At 42.9% G+C, this 13775-nt stretch overlaps 2 long non-coding RNA genes across 3 annotated transcripts in view; one reads left to right on the top strand and one right to left on the bottom strand.

The window, feature by feature from the left end:
- Positions 1–13775, top strand: part of LOC110256022 — a 182066-nt gene that overhangs the window by 45571 nt on the left and 122720 nt on the right. The gene's annotated exons all lie outside the window — the stretch shown is intronic.
- LOC110256023 lies at positions 7173–9015 on the bottom strand. Its single transcript, XR_002337168.1, has 3 exons — positions 8753–9015; positions 7655–7697; positions 7173–7256 (listed from the first exon to the last, which is right to left on the bottom strand). It is a non-coding gene; the product is annotated as an uncharacterized LOC110256023 (long non-coding RNA).

Here is a 13775-nt window from a genome sequence, read left to right as displayed (position 1 = left end):
TTGTAAAGTTATGCAACCATCACTCCAGAATCTAATTTTAGTATATTTTTACCATCACAGAAAAAAACCTTATTCCAAATAATAACCGGTCTCTCCTCTCCTCTGGCTCTAGGCAACCACTATTCTACCTTCTTTGCTTGTAGATTTGTCTATTCTGAATATTTCATATAATAAATATTCAGTATAATGTTGAGTAGAAATGGCAAGAATGGCCACCCTTGTCTTCTTCCTGATCTTAGGGGTAAAGTATTGGGTCTCTTACCATTAAGTATGACGTTAGCTGCTGGCTTTTCACAGATCCTCTATCAGATTGAGGAGGTTCTTTCCTGTTCTTAGCTGTTTGAACCTTTTATCATGAAGTGGTGTTAGATTCTTTTCCAAATGATTTTTCTGCATTTTCTGATATTATTACAAAATACGTGTTCTTTATTTTATTACTAGAGTGTATCCGATTGATTTGGGGATGTTAAGCCAGTCTTGCATTGTTGGGATAACTCTCACTTGATTAAGTTATATAATTCTTTTTAAATGTTGCTATATTAAGTGTCCTAGTATATGTGTGTGTGCATGTGTGTCTACACATACATATATGTTGAGTATTTTTGCATTTATATTCATGAGGGATGTAGATTTTGGATGATGTCTCTAGCTAGTTTTGGTGTTACATATTAAATTTTTAGAATTTCCATAGACAAAATGTATTTTTCTAAAAACTACCATATGAACATCTATATCTGTCCTTTTGAAGACAAGAGTATTAATGTGACTTACCTTTCTGCTCGCTTAATCCATGTACCAGTCTAGTCTACAGTCTACATTGAAACAATCAACACATTAACTTTAGCAGGAAGTTTTCTTTTTCCTTTACTCATCATTGCTTCATGCATCTCACCTCTCCCTTTTGTATTAGTTTTTCTCCTTCTGGTAAGACAGCCTCTAAGTGAAATTTTTTTTTCCCTTAAAAATGTGGACCATAAGCTTTTCTGAGGCTATATATCAATGAAAATATCATTTTGCCTTCATTCTAGAGTGATGTTTTGGCTGGTCAAAGAATTCCAGACTTGGAATAGTTTTTAACTAGCACTTTTAATTTTTTTTTTCTTTTTGGTAGCTAAAGCAATGGCTAATGACAGTTTGACTTCCTTTATAGGTAAATTTCCATCCATTTTTCTACAATTTTTCCCCTGGTTTTCTTTCTCCCTTGATGTTCTATAATTTGCATGGATGATATTATTTTGGTTCTTGCTGAACACTTTAAATCTGTGGAGTCTTATCTTTAGTTCTGGAGTCTTCCATTTCTTTATTCATTTCTTCTGGAACACCTTTTAAATGAATGTTAGAATTATTAAATCTTTTCCCCATGATTCTTAATCTTTAACTATCCTAGTCTCTTTATACCTTTTTTTTTTTGCATTTTCCCCATTTTATTAAGAAATAATTGACATGTAAGATTCTATTAGTTTAAGACATACAACATAGTGATTTGATAATATGCATAATATTGCAAAATGATCAGTACAATAAGTTTCTATAACTCACACAGTTACAGAAAATTTTTTTCATGTGATGAAAATTTTTGAGGTCTATTCTCTTAGCAACTTTCAAATATACAATACCCTCATCATGCTGTACATTACATCCCCAGAACTTTATTTCTCTTATAACCAGAAGTAAGTACCTTTGATCACCTTTTCCTATTTCCTTCACCTTTTACTCCTCCCCCCAATCTGATCTCCGTTTCTATGAGTTTGATTTCTTAATATTCCACATATCAAGGAGATCATGCCATATTTGTCTTCCTCAGTCTGACTTATTTCACTTCCTCATTCCTTTTTGCTGCATTCTAAGAGAATTCCTAGGCTCAGTCTTCCAGCTCAGTAATTCCCTTTTCAATTGTGTCCATTCTACCATTCAAATGATCTGTTGTTTTTTTCCTTTGTGTTCACAGTCTAAATTTCTAGTTTTCATGATCTTTCATTGTTGTTTTATGGATATAAATCCCTTTACTTCTGACTGTATTTTAATTTTCCTTACTCTACAGTCCCGTTTTGCTTATGCTCATCCCTCTGAGTTGCTGGCTCTAGGCTCTGGATTGACTCTGCTGTTTTTCTTTCATGATGCTGGTGTTCCTTGATCATTGGTGGGAGGGGATCGTGCATTCCTCTTTGCAGCTGAGGGTCTCTGTTTGGCTCTGCTCTGTGTGTTCATGCAGCTTGTCTGAGAGGAGGAGCAGGAGGCTTCCTGGATTGAACTTGCCCTTTGCAGTGAGGTTGGGGAGTGGCAGGACCCGTCACTGAATCACTTTGGGTGGTGATTGTCTTCTGGGTGTGGAAGCTCTCCTTCCTCCTGAGTGCTGTCAGCCGTATGTGGTCCAAATTTTTGGATCCAAATTCCCACAACATGGCTTGCTTCTTCCTGAAGGCACAGACCTCTATAGTAGGCAGCTGTCTCAGGGGAAGGGAATGGGAGTCAGACTGATGTGCTGGATGCACCAGGTCCGTCACTCCAAGTTTTCTCCTCTTCTCTGTTTCTGCCCCTCTGGGTAAGGAGGATTTTTATTAGAGCTTCCTCGATGTCTTTTGAGTTGCACTTTCCATTTTGACACCAATCCTGCCTACTCTCTGCTGTCAAAGGATTCTTCATTTCTTCTGTGCCCATCGAGGGCATCACTTCTTGGTTTGGGGCCTCATTTAAAATTTTTTTCTTTTCTTTTTTTTTTCTGTAATTTTTAGGGCTTTGTTATGGAAGAGGAGGCAGTAGCAAACTTGAGACTGGTCTTCAAGTAATCAAAATTAATGACATTTTATTAGAACACAGGCTTTTGTGGCCATCACCATCCTCCATGTGCAGTTGAATTCTCTAATTAAAAGAAAGAGAGGGAGAGTGAGCGAGAGAGCAAGAAAGAGAACTTGGAGAGCTGTTTGAGACTCATTTGAGGAAGGGGCATCTCTTAAGTAGCTCAGGGCTGTTTATCCTATTTCCACGTCCTGTAATGACAGGTGCCACCTGCAGCAAAGGAACAAAGAGGGTATTCTTCAGAAGTATGGGATAGAATCAGAAGCTCAGCTATAGACAAACCCCAGCTGGCTCTTTTCACCCTGTCAATAAAAGGCCCTGTGCTTGCACTGTGGCTCCATTATCCCTACAGCATCAAAGCCAGGACAGGCTCCTCCTATCTCGGATGCTGACTGCAGCTCTTCAGCCGAGCTCTGCTTCCTGGTGCAAACGCAGCTGCACACACTCCACATGTTCTTTGAGTGTCTTCTTATTCTTTCTTCAGACTCACCAAGGGCAGCAAGACATTTCTTCCAAATGAGTTGTTTCCAAGCTGACACAGTGTCTGAATTTCCAGCTAGCCACACTATTATTCTTTTTCTTTCACCTCTATTTTTATTTTTTCTTTTTCTTTTTTAGATAGGCCCAAATAGCCACCAATGAACATTCATTAAGGAGATCTTATGCACAAGTTCCCTTGGATACAGAGGTCAGGAAATCCCTGGTATCCCCAGAGAGTCACCATGGTACTCCTGGAGGAGGGGAACCCACAGATGAAGTGGACATCTGCAGTGTTATCTGGTGAAAACCCTCTCTCTATCTTCTGGTTACAGAAACCCCTCTCTCTCTGGGGAACTGCTCCTCTTTCACTCTATATGACTTTGGAGAGACCAGCAGTCTCAAGTCTCGCTACAGTTAAGTTACCTAGGCTTGCTTAAACATATCCTCCATAGTGGAGACCAGGGGTTAGTCCTGGAGGTGGTCACATGACTCAAAATGGTCAATCTGAGTTCTTCCTGGGGATTAAACAGACAAGGAAGCAGTGAGGAAGAAGCTCGTCCTTCTGCATTCCTTCAGCTGGGATGATGGAAGCCTGAAGCTGCCTCAACACACCTGACAGCAGTGTGGGGACCAGACTAGGGACAGATTGAGGCTGAAGACAGCAAAGCCAGTGAGGAACAAGGTGGGAGGCTTGGGTCCAGGCAAGAGCTGGTAGGGACTAGGATGGTGATGTGGGGACGGAGAGGAGGGGATGGCGGCCTTCCTTGCCATTTCTTTACTCTTGATTCCCCTCAGCCAAGCAGCTGAGACTTCCCCCCTGGTGGCCTTTCTCCCTGGAGGCTCCCATTCTTCTCTGTCTTGTCTGTAAGGCCCAGAATGCCTCTAAATCAGGAGAAAGCAAAAGATGCTTTCTCTTTGCCCCATATAATCCTTGGGAGTTACATCTTTGTCAGCACTTCTGCTTCTAGCTCCCATCGGATCAGTTAATGTTTCTTTTATGAAGCGAGGACACCTGATTTCTGTCAGTGCAGGGCTTAAGACTGCCTGTCAGCATTGTCTTCCTGGCTAGCCCTATCAAATAGACAGAGGAAGAAAGCAACCAAACCAGTGATCAGATTCCAAGGTGATGAGGCCAGAGCTGCTGCCGTTTGTGAGAGTAGAGCTAGGCAGAACTACAGAGTTCCCGCAGGGTGGAATGATAGAGTTACAGCCAGTTGAGGCTGCCTGTTCATCTGGTATGGGAAAAGCAGAGGACCAGCTGCTGGTCATTTGGCTATCTAGACAAGCCCTCTTCCTTTGTCTGGTCTCCGTTTCTCATCTGTAAGGGGTCAGTGATCACGGAAGGTCTCCCAGGCTCTGCTAATCCCAACTAAGGGATGTGAAGGGTCTCTTCATTGTTGCAATCTGTGGCAGTCCCAAGAGCCAAAGCAATCCTCATTCAGCTTGGAAAACACACGCACGCATGCAGGCACACACACACATACACATCCATTTATTAAATAAACCATTTTAAATATCCACTAAATCCCTACTCTTGCCAGGACTTGAGCTCAGGGCTATGGATACAGAGAAAAGTAAGGAATGCTTTGATTCTTAAGGAGATTATAATCTAGAGAGAGAGATCCAGAGTATAAATGGATAATTTCCATAAAGGACAAAGTCAGGAGCAAAATGAAGAGGGTTACAAAGACCAGAGTTCTTACCCAAAAATGGTTTTGTTCATCCTTCAAGTATCTGGCATTTTTCCTGGAATACAGTGTAGGTCCTCAAAAAATGAATGAAGTAACATGTTAACTGAGCCTGTAGGATGAGGCAACATTTCCCAGACAGAGAAAGGCAGGGGAAACATTCCAAACAGAAGAAACTATATGGGTTGAGACCTGTATGCATGAAAGAGATTGGCCATCCTTGGAAATGAACAAGCCCTTTGACATGCCTGGCCTGCAGTGCACTGCAAAGACCTGTTAGGATAGGAGGTTGGAGAAGCAGAAGGAGCATTGTCAACAGTCTTCAGTGCCAGGTTGGGGAACTTGGGCTTGATTCATGGCAATAAGGAACCATTAAAGGTACATGATAACTTTTGAACAGTTCTTCCGGGCTTGATATGGGTGGGTCGGGGCAGGTAGAGAGACTTGTGGGAGGGCTTTCACCAGGCTGGTGCTACTCTTGGCTCATGGCCCACGGGAACAACCAGGCATCTCTAAACCTAGGGTCTTCTCCACCTTAACAGACTAGGTTGACTTAGCAAAATCATGATGAGGGATACGCAGATGATTTAGGGAACATGTTGACCTGAGCAGTGTCCCTACAGACTGACTATAGCAGGAAATCTGGTCCAGAGGCCAAAGGAAACAAGAAAACACTAACCATTTCTAATGTCCTAACTCACCCTTCCCCAACCTCTCCTAACCTAGAGCTGATTGATTAACAGGAACCACATTATCTCCTTCATTGCCAGGTCAGGTTAATTATAGAAATGCATGTAGCATTTTTGGCTACATACAAAGCAATCAGATCCAACCAAATTCATAGAGGAGCACTGACTTGTTTAATCTCCTCTAGGTGTTTGGTATGTGGGAGGGGGCACGGAAGTGGGGTGAGGACCAGGGAGAATGGAGAATCTGGCTCAGGTCCCTCAGCAAATTAGTACCTGCAGTAGTGGGATCCGAACCTGGGCCTCCTGGCTGCCAGGCAACTGGTTGCACCAGAGTGACACAAGACCTCTGGTTCTATGCACCAAAGGAAGAGTTAAATCAATCATATCTTTGTAAGCACAGGTGGTCAGGCTCTCTGAGAAGATAAGCCAGATTTTCCCTGGAGGCTTAGCCTACCAAGCCATTCACCATTATGCTGACTCATTTCCTTCAAGTAATGTCATTTCCCTGTTTCAAAACCTCACATGCCTACACGGAAGTTTAAACTACTTGGAGTGGCATCTGCGGAGGTCTTTCTCTCTGCATGCTGATTTCCTCTCCAGCCTCATCTTTGACTCAAGCCTAGGTGCACTCTGGGTGGCACACCAGTGGTTCTCAACCGGGTAGAGTTTTAGAATCACTTGGGGAATTTTGGGGGTTCCCATTGTGGCTCAGTGGTAACAAACCCAACCAGTATCCATGAGGACGCAGGATCAATCCCTGGCCTCACTCAGTGGGTTAAGGATCCAGTGTTGCTGTGAGGTGTGGTATAGGTAGCAGATGTGGCTTGGATCTGGTTGTTGTGCGGCTGTGGCGTAGGCTGGCAGCTATAGCTCTGATTGGACCTATAGCCTGGGAACTTTGATATGCCACAAGCTCATCCCTAAAAAGACAAAAAACCCCCAAAAACCAAAAAATCAAAAAAACAGAAAACCAAAAAACGACTCACCTGGGGAGGTTTTTTTTTTTTTTTTTTTTTTTTTTAAATATACTGTTTCAGACTGTACATCCAAAAATCTGGGCAGTGGGCCCAGGTGTCTTTATGGTTTCAGTTGCCCCAGCCTCCCCATGCAACTCTAATGAACAACCAGAGTGGAGAACCACTGTTCACGCAAGACAACTGCTTTCTGTTATTCAAGCCCAGATTGCCCTCTCTGAGACTTCAGCGAGACTCCTTATTCTGCTTGTCCCCACTTTTCAAACTGGCTTTCCCACCAAACTGCCAACATGGATCTATCCTTGGCCCTGGATCTTTGCACACACTTTGCCACCCCCATTACAACATTTATATTCCTTTGCTTTGGTGTCTTTCATGCACCTTAAGGCTACTGTGGACTTAACAAAGAAGATGCTATTCTATTTATCTGTTTCTTCACTGTCAGAATTATAAGACATGTCAAAACTAGTAAACAACTGTTGTCTGCATAAGAGTTTCTGAATCCCAGAATGAATGACCCCCATATAGAAACCCACCTGCATTCCTAGGGTGTTGAGTCATGTGTCGGAGCTTCCAAGAAAGAACCAGGGTTCCTTGTTCTAGCAACTGGTCTTTCATATCTTCTGTCTCTAAGGAAGGGAAATAATCAAAGATCTTGTACTTATGCAACTAAAGAGTTATCTCATTTTTACATGGCCGGGCAACTCTAAAACAAAACTCAAAAAACAGAGAATAGGAAGATGAAATTATTTAGACAGAGACTTTGAAGTGTCTTACCCTTACTAACTGTATAAGAAATTACAGAAAGCGTCCAAGACTTTATGACATAATACATGAAGAGTTCAGGAAATTGCCTGCTATATTAGTCAGGGTTCTCTAGAGAAACAGAAGACAGATAGATAGATAGATAGATAGATAGATAGATAGATGATAAGAAATTAGTTCATGTGATGAGGAGGCTGAGGAGTCCCCACATCTGCATTTGGCCAGCTAGGCATCCAGGAAGGCCAATGGTGTAAGTTCCTACCTGAAAGCAAGCAGTCTTGAGACTCGAAGTACTGATGTTTCATCTGGAGTCCAAAGGTAAAAAAGAATGTTACAGAAAAAGATAAATATCATATGATATCACTTATATGTTAAATCTCAAAAAAGATACAAATGAAGTTATTCATAAAACAGAAATAGACTCAGACATGGAAAACAAATTTATGGTTACCAAAGGAGAAAAGGGGGGAGGGATAAATTAGGAATTGGGAATGAACAGATACATACTACTATATATAAAATAGATAAACAGCAAGGTCCTACTGTATAACAGAGGGAAGTATATTTAATATCTCATAACAACCTATAATGGAAAAGAACCTGAAGAAATATATATGTGTGTATGTATATATATATATATACACATACATATATATATTGTGTGTAGGTATAACTGAATCACTTTGCTATACATCTGAAACATTGTAAATCAACTATATTAGATTCCTTATATTAGAGTCTAATGTAAGGCACACATGAAACTTTCCACAGAAAAGAAAATCATGGACTTGGAGAACAGACTTGTGGTTGAAAAAGGGGAGGGGAAGTGGGGTGGACTGTGAATCTGGGATTAATAAATGCAAACTATTGCCTTTGGAATGGATAAGCAATGACATCCTGCTGTATAGCACTGGGAACTATATCTAGTCACTTGTTATGGAGACTGATGGAGGATAAAGTGAGAAAAAGAATGTATATATGTATGTGTGACTGGGTCACCTTGCTGTACAGTAGAAACTTGACAGAATACTATAAACCAGCTATAATGGAAAAAATAAAAATCATTTAAAAAATCAACTATACTTCAATTAAAAAAAAAAAAGGCAGAAAAAAATGATGTCCCACCTCATGTAGTCAGGCAGGAGGAAGTCCCTCTTTACTCAGGCTTTTATTCTGGTCAGTCTTCAGGTGACTGGATGAAGCCTACCCACATTAGGCGGGCAACCTGCTTTACTCAGTTTGATGACTCAAATATTCATTTGCCTCATTCAGAACATCCTCACAGACACACAGAAGAGTTTGACCAAATGTCTAGGTTCCTTGGGGTCCAGTCCTGTTGACATAAAATGAAGCATCATACCTGCCATATAGTGAATTCCTTTCCTTCCAGAAGATACGGCTTCAGAATTCCCTGATGGTCCATCCTACTGTCCCCTCCTCGATGAGCTCAACCTCTGCTATCTTTCTCGCCATCCCTCCTATTTCCCCTCCTTCTTTCTCTTTCCTGAGACCCCTCTCCTTTTTTCTGTCTCCTTCTCACTTTTTTGCTCTCTCCCAACTGGCTCACTCAGGATTTACCCAGGGCAAAGGAGTGAATTCCTCTGGCACACTTTCTTGCTTGCTCTGTCTTTGGGAACACAAGGGGCACACCCAGTGAGATGAAAGCAAGTTGGGAGATGAGTCTGATACCCACGTGGGCCACAATCTAGACCCGGGGAAGCGCAGGCCTGGTCTCCCTGTGCTGGGGTGAAAGGCACGGAAGGAGAGAAGGGAGGCCTCTGACATAAATACCATGCAGTGTGTTTTTATTACCACATAATCCATGCTTGTGCCACTTGTTCGCATACCACCCATTAATGGAAACCTCATGTTCTCCCCGCTCTGGGCTGCCTTGTGATTAACTCTTGCAGGGCCAGGCATGCACCCAGGCCAAAGGAAATCCTTTCCAGAAGGAAGCTGGGTTATCAGACAGGCAGGCGCTGCCTCACATGTTGAAGGAAGTCACCATGGAGTGCGGTTAATGATAAAGGCAGGAATGTGGCAGGCCGGCACTCGTCTAGACCTGTCTGCAGAGCTGCTGGTGAAATTCCACAGGGCGTTTGGGGGCACTTATCATGGGAGTCAAAGCTGTGTCTGGATGCGTGGAACTGGCTGCTCACACTCTGGGAGCTGTGATTCAGCTGGGAGAAAGGTCTAAGGAGTCTGTATGCAGGAGGCACAAAATTTTTGCATCAGAGAAGGGCCCTGTGTTGCAATACCACATGGGCTCTGAGTGTGTGCAAGGGGTATAGCCTTTCTCTTTTCAAGGAGAATGCTGCTAAGTCCACCTGGGGTGCCAGGAACGCATCCAGTGCAGGGAATATTTGATCATGAAGGCCTTGATGAACCAAAGAGATGTTTCTAGAATGGGCCCAAAAAGGAGAGAAGCCAGTCCTATGCTGAGAAAGTAATGTGTATAGGGTGAGAGGTCTTCCCTCATGCAGAAAAGGAGGTGGGGGGTGGTGAAGTGGTTGAAGGCTGGCCATGGAGTCAAAATGCCTTCTAATCCTAACCCCTTTCATAGCTTGGGACCCAGTGGTATAGCCTTTGTTTTGTTTCCTCATCTGTAAACTGGTGACCATGTTAGGGTCTATTATGACTGCTCTGAAGAGTAAATGCAGAAATGCTTCCATGGTCAGCCCAGTTCCTGGCACTTTAGAGGCTGGGATAAATGGTAACTATTGTTAGCATCAGGGAACAAAGGACAGTTGGGAATGGTTGGAACACCTGTTTGGGGACAAAGGAAAGACCCAAGGTTACTCAGGAACCAGATGGTGGAAAAGCTGGAGGCTGTACTCAGGATTTGGAGCAGATCTGGTAGTCCTGGGAAATCCCTGAAGGTTTATGCATTCAAATGCTGTCCTCTAGTTGGTTTCCCTCCTTGGAAGATCCATTCCTGCAAGCCTTCTCCCCTTATTTGTCAGAGATGCATACAGTACTGGGTAACTCATGTACTTCACCCCCTGTAGAGAAAAGCCTCAGCACAGAGAGCTCAGGTCCCCCTTGCCACATTATTTTTGTCATCAGCCCTTGTTCTGACACTTAGTTCTCGGGTGTCTGATTCAAAAACCTGCACCTGACTTTTCTTTCTCATCATTGCCAGGGAGTGCCCACGATTACAAACCAAGGGGAAGGAACTGGGTCTGGCTCTCCCCAGAATTCTAGGCCCCAAAGCAAAGTTCGTAAAACAATGTCTCCTTGTCCAAGTTAGGACAAGTGGCTGGGCATGTGAAAACCTCTGGAAATTGGCCACAAAGTGGCGATTCGACCTGCGTGAGTAACGCTGATGGGATTTGAGAGTCGTTCGCCAGTGGATGCTGCTGGCCTGTTTGTGGGGTTATCAGGGTAATGGATCCTGGCATTCTGCTCGCACCATCTTTACAAACGTCGCTTTCACTTTATTGTACATTAACCCCAATCTCTTCACAAGCTCCAAAATAAAACTTCTTTGCAAACAACCAGGGTCCATCTGCTGCACGGTTAAAAATACCCTAGCATGAAAATACTCAAGCAGTAGATAAATCCATGATCTGAGATATTACAGTGGATTCACCTGAAAATTCCTGCCTTGAATTGGAAGAAATCAGCCTTTCTTTCTCCTTGAGGTGGGAGATTGAGTACTGCCACCTCTACTCCTATGATAACAGAAGAACCAAAAAATTCCCAAGGCTGGAGGTTCCTGTTGTGGTGCAGATGAAATGAATCCGACTAGTATACATGAGGATGTGTGTTTGATCCCTGGCCTTGCTCCGTGGGTTAAGGATCCAGAATTGCCATGAGCTATGGTGTAGTTCCAGACACGGCTCAGACCTGGCGTGGCTGTGACTGTGGCCAGCAGCTATAGCTCCGATTTGACCCCTAGCCTGGGAGCTTCCATATGCCTTGGGTGTGGCCCTAAAAAGCAAAACAAAAAAAATCCCAAGATTGATCATATTTCAAATACTGCATCCTATTGTCCTTATGAGCCCATATATATCTGTTACTATGCACCCTTAATGGAACTCAGTGTCTCAGTTGCGGATAGGTTGATTCTCTAGTTGGGACTGAATGAATGAGCCAATGAATGATGAGCAGATAAAGGGTCTATATCCCCACTTAGTGTGCATGAATTTTATTCACTTCTATTTCTATTGCTTGATCAATGACTCTCCGTTGCAGAGAAAGAACATTTTCCCATGTTATTTCTAACAATCTCTAGGTTGGGTTTCACTTCCTCCTCTGAAAGAGCAACCCCCAACAGCGAGTATTTAAATTAATCCACCTCTGCTGCCATACCGCACAGCCCATCTATCACAGCAATTTGTGCAAATGCCACTCTAGTATCCAGCTCTATGTATCATGTATTTTGAGATTGCACAGTTCCTGAGGCCTTTGTAAAGCAAACCTTTCATGAATAAATCAGGAAATACCCTGATGCATGCTTTATGTAGAGGAAGATATTCTATTTAGGTCACGCAGGGAAGTTCTGCCAAGTTTGCTAAAATGAACAAATCCCCTGAGTGCAGTCTACCTCTACACATTCCGAAACACAAGCAAGTCTCTTCCAGGCCCCCGCGGCTGTGCTCTGTAGACATGGAGGACTCTGGGTCTCTAAAGTGCTAGTTTGATCACCTGAGGCTCCAAACACTTTCAAGTCAGGAGCCAGGAAAGGAGTTCTGCTAGTCCACAGCGAGGATTTTGCAAATGGAAAATTTGTCCACTGTGGTGCCTGGGGCAATGGGGCTTCTGCAAGCAAAGGAGGAAGGAACTAGAAAAACTACAGTGAGCCTGTTGCCCTGACTTGTGTTTTTGAATCCACTTAAGAAAGTCCCTGACTTTGTTTGAGTCCAAAGCATTGCAGTTGGCTCTTTTGAGCCTCTCTCAGAACACAGGATGTGGCCTACTGCGCCCTCCCCTTTAGCAATGGAAATTCTCCTGATAAGAATAAGGATTTCCAGATTTCCAGCCAACCTTGAATTAGAGAGGGTTATCTGGGGTAGAAGAATGCAGAACAAAATGTGGAATGATTCCCTTCCTTTTAACAAGGGCTGGCAGGCCCTCCCCCTTTTGCCCAGAAGAAACTAGATGAGATTATAAGACCCAGTTTGAAGAAACAGATGGAGCATTGACTTGGATTCTGGGTGGTTAGAACGTGGAGAAGCTGAGATGTCATTAAGGTGGACAGGGTCCAAGCTAATAGGACCTTGTTTGGATAGGGCCTGATATTTGCTTTCTGGGTTCCTGAATTTGTCTTGGGCAGTTTAGTTAACACAAGTCAGTCACAGACCGACTCCTAACGAAAGTCAAAAGATACTCGAAACAAAAATTTCCAAGTAGTTATGATGTTAACAGCATATCAGCCCATACCCTGATTCTTTGAAAAGTCAAAAGATAATCCAAAGTTTACCTGTGAGCAGAATCTGAACAAAGGGACATTGTTCTTACTGATGTCTCTGATCTGAGAAATTGCATTTTCTGCAGCTCTGCCCCTTTGATTGTGTTGAATATAAAAAAACTCTCTATCCTCCTTCCTCCTTCCTTAGAAGATTTTTTTCAACCAAAGACAGATGATGCCCAACTTTAGAAAGATGGACCATTCTAGGGCACTATTTGAGGATCTCATTTGGTGCCCCCAAATCTCTTTAGTCTCTATTTCTATTTGTTGCCAAGATGAAGATTATATGTATGGTTGGTCACCATCATTTACAGCTTGATTTCCTAATATTTTTTTTTTTTTGTCTTTTGTCTTTTGTTGTTGTTGTTGTTGTTGTTATTGTTGCTATTTCTTGGGCCGCTCCGGCGGCATATGGAGGTTCCCAGGCTAGGGGTTGAATCGGGGCTGTAGCCACCGGCCTACGCCAGAGCCACAGCAACGCGGGATCCGAGCCGTGTCTGCGACCTACACCACAGCTCACGGCAACGCCGGATCGTTAACCCACTGAACAAGGGCAGGGATCGAACCCGCAACCTCATGGTTCCTAGTCAGATTCGTTAACCACTGCGCCACGACGGGAACTCCCCGATTTCCTAATATTTACCTTTTAAAAATGTCACTGATTTCCAAGTACTTAGGGATACTGCTTTCATTCTCTTAAACCACTCACATTATTCTGAAGTTTGCATCCAACCTTGTTCAAATGGGCTGAGTGAACTCAGGCAGGCTTCTTTATAAAATGTTGAATGAAATATATACTTTCCCTAATATAAAAAGAAGGTCCATTTGAGAGATTTTATATGGAAGCACAGTGTGAACTCTAAGTTGCTATACAAATAGGAAATGATTTTGCCAGAGATTTTTCAAGTAACATCTCTGGGTTCTTTTGTTTCCTACCACTTTCTGTAGTGTCTGGCTTACAAGTGGAAAT

This window comes from Sus scrofa, chromosome 1, assembly GCF_000003025.6.
Source record: "Sus scrofa isolate TJ Tabasco breed Duroc chromosome 1, Sscrofa11.1, whole genome shotgun sequence".
NCBI classification, from domain to species: Eukaryota; Metazoa; Chordata; class Mammalia; order Artiodactyla; family Suidae; genus Sus; species Sus scrofa.
Note: the sequence above shows the minus strand (reverse complement) of the source record. Positions and strands in the feature narration are given on the sequence as shown.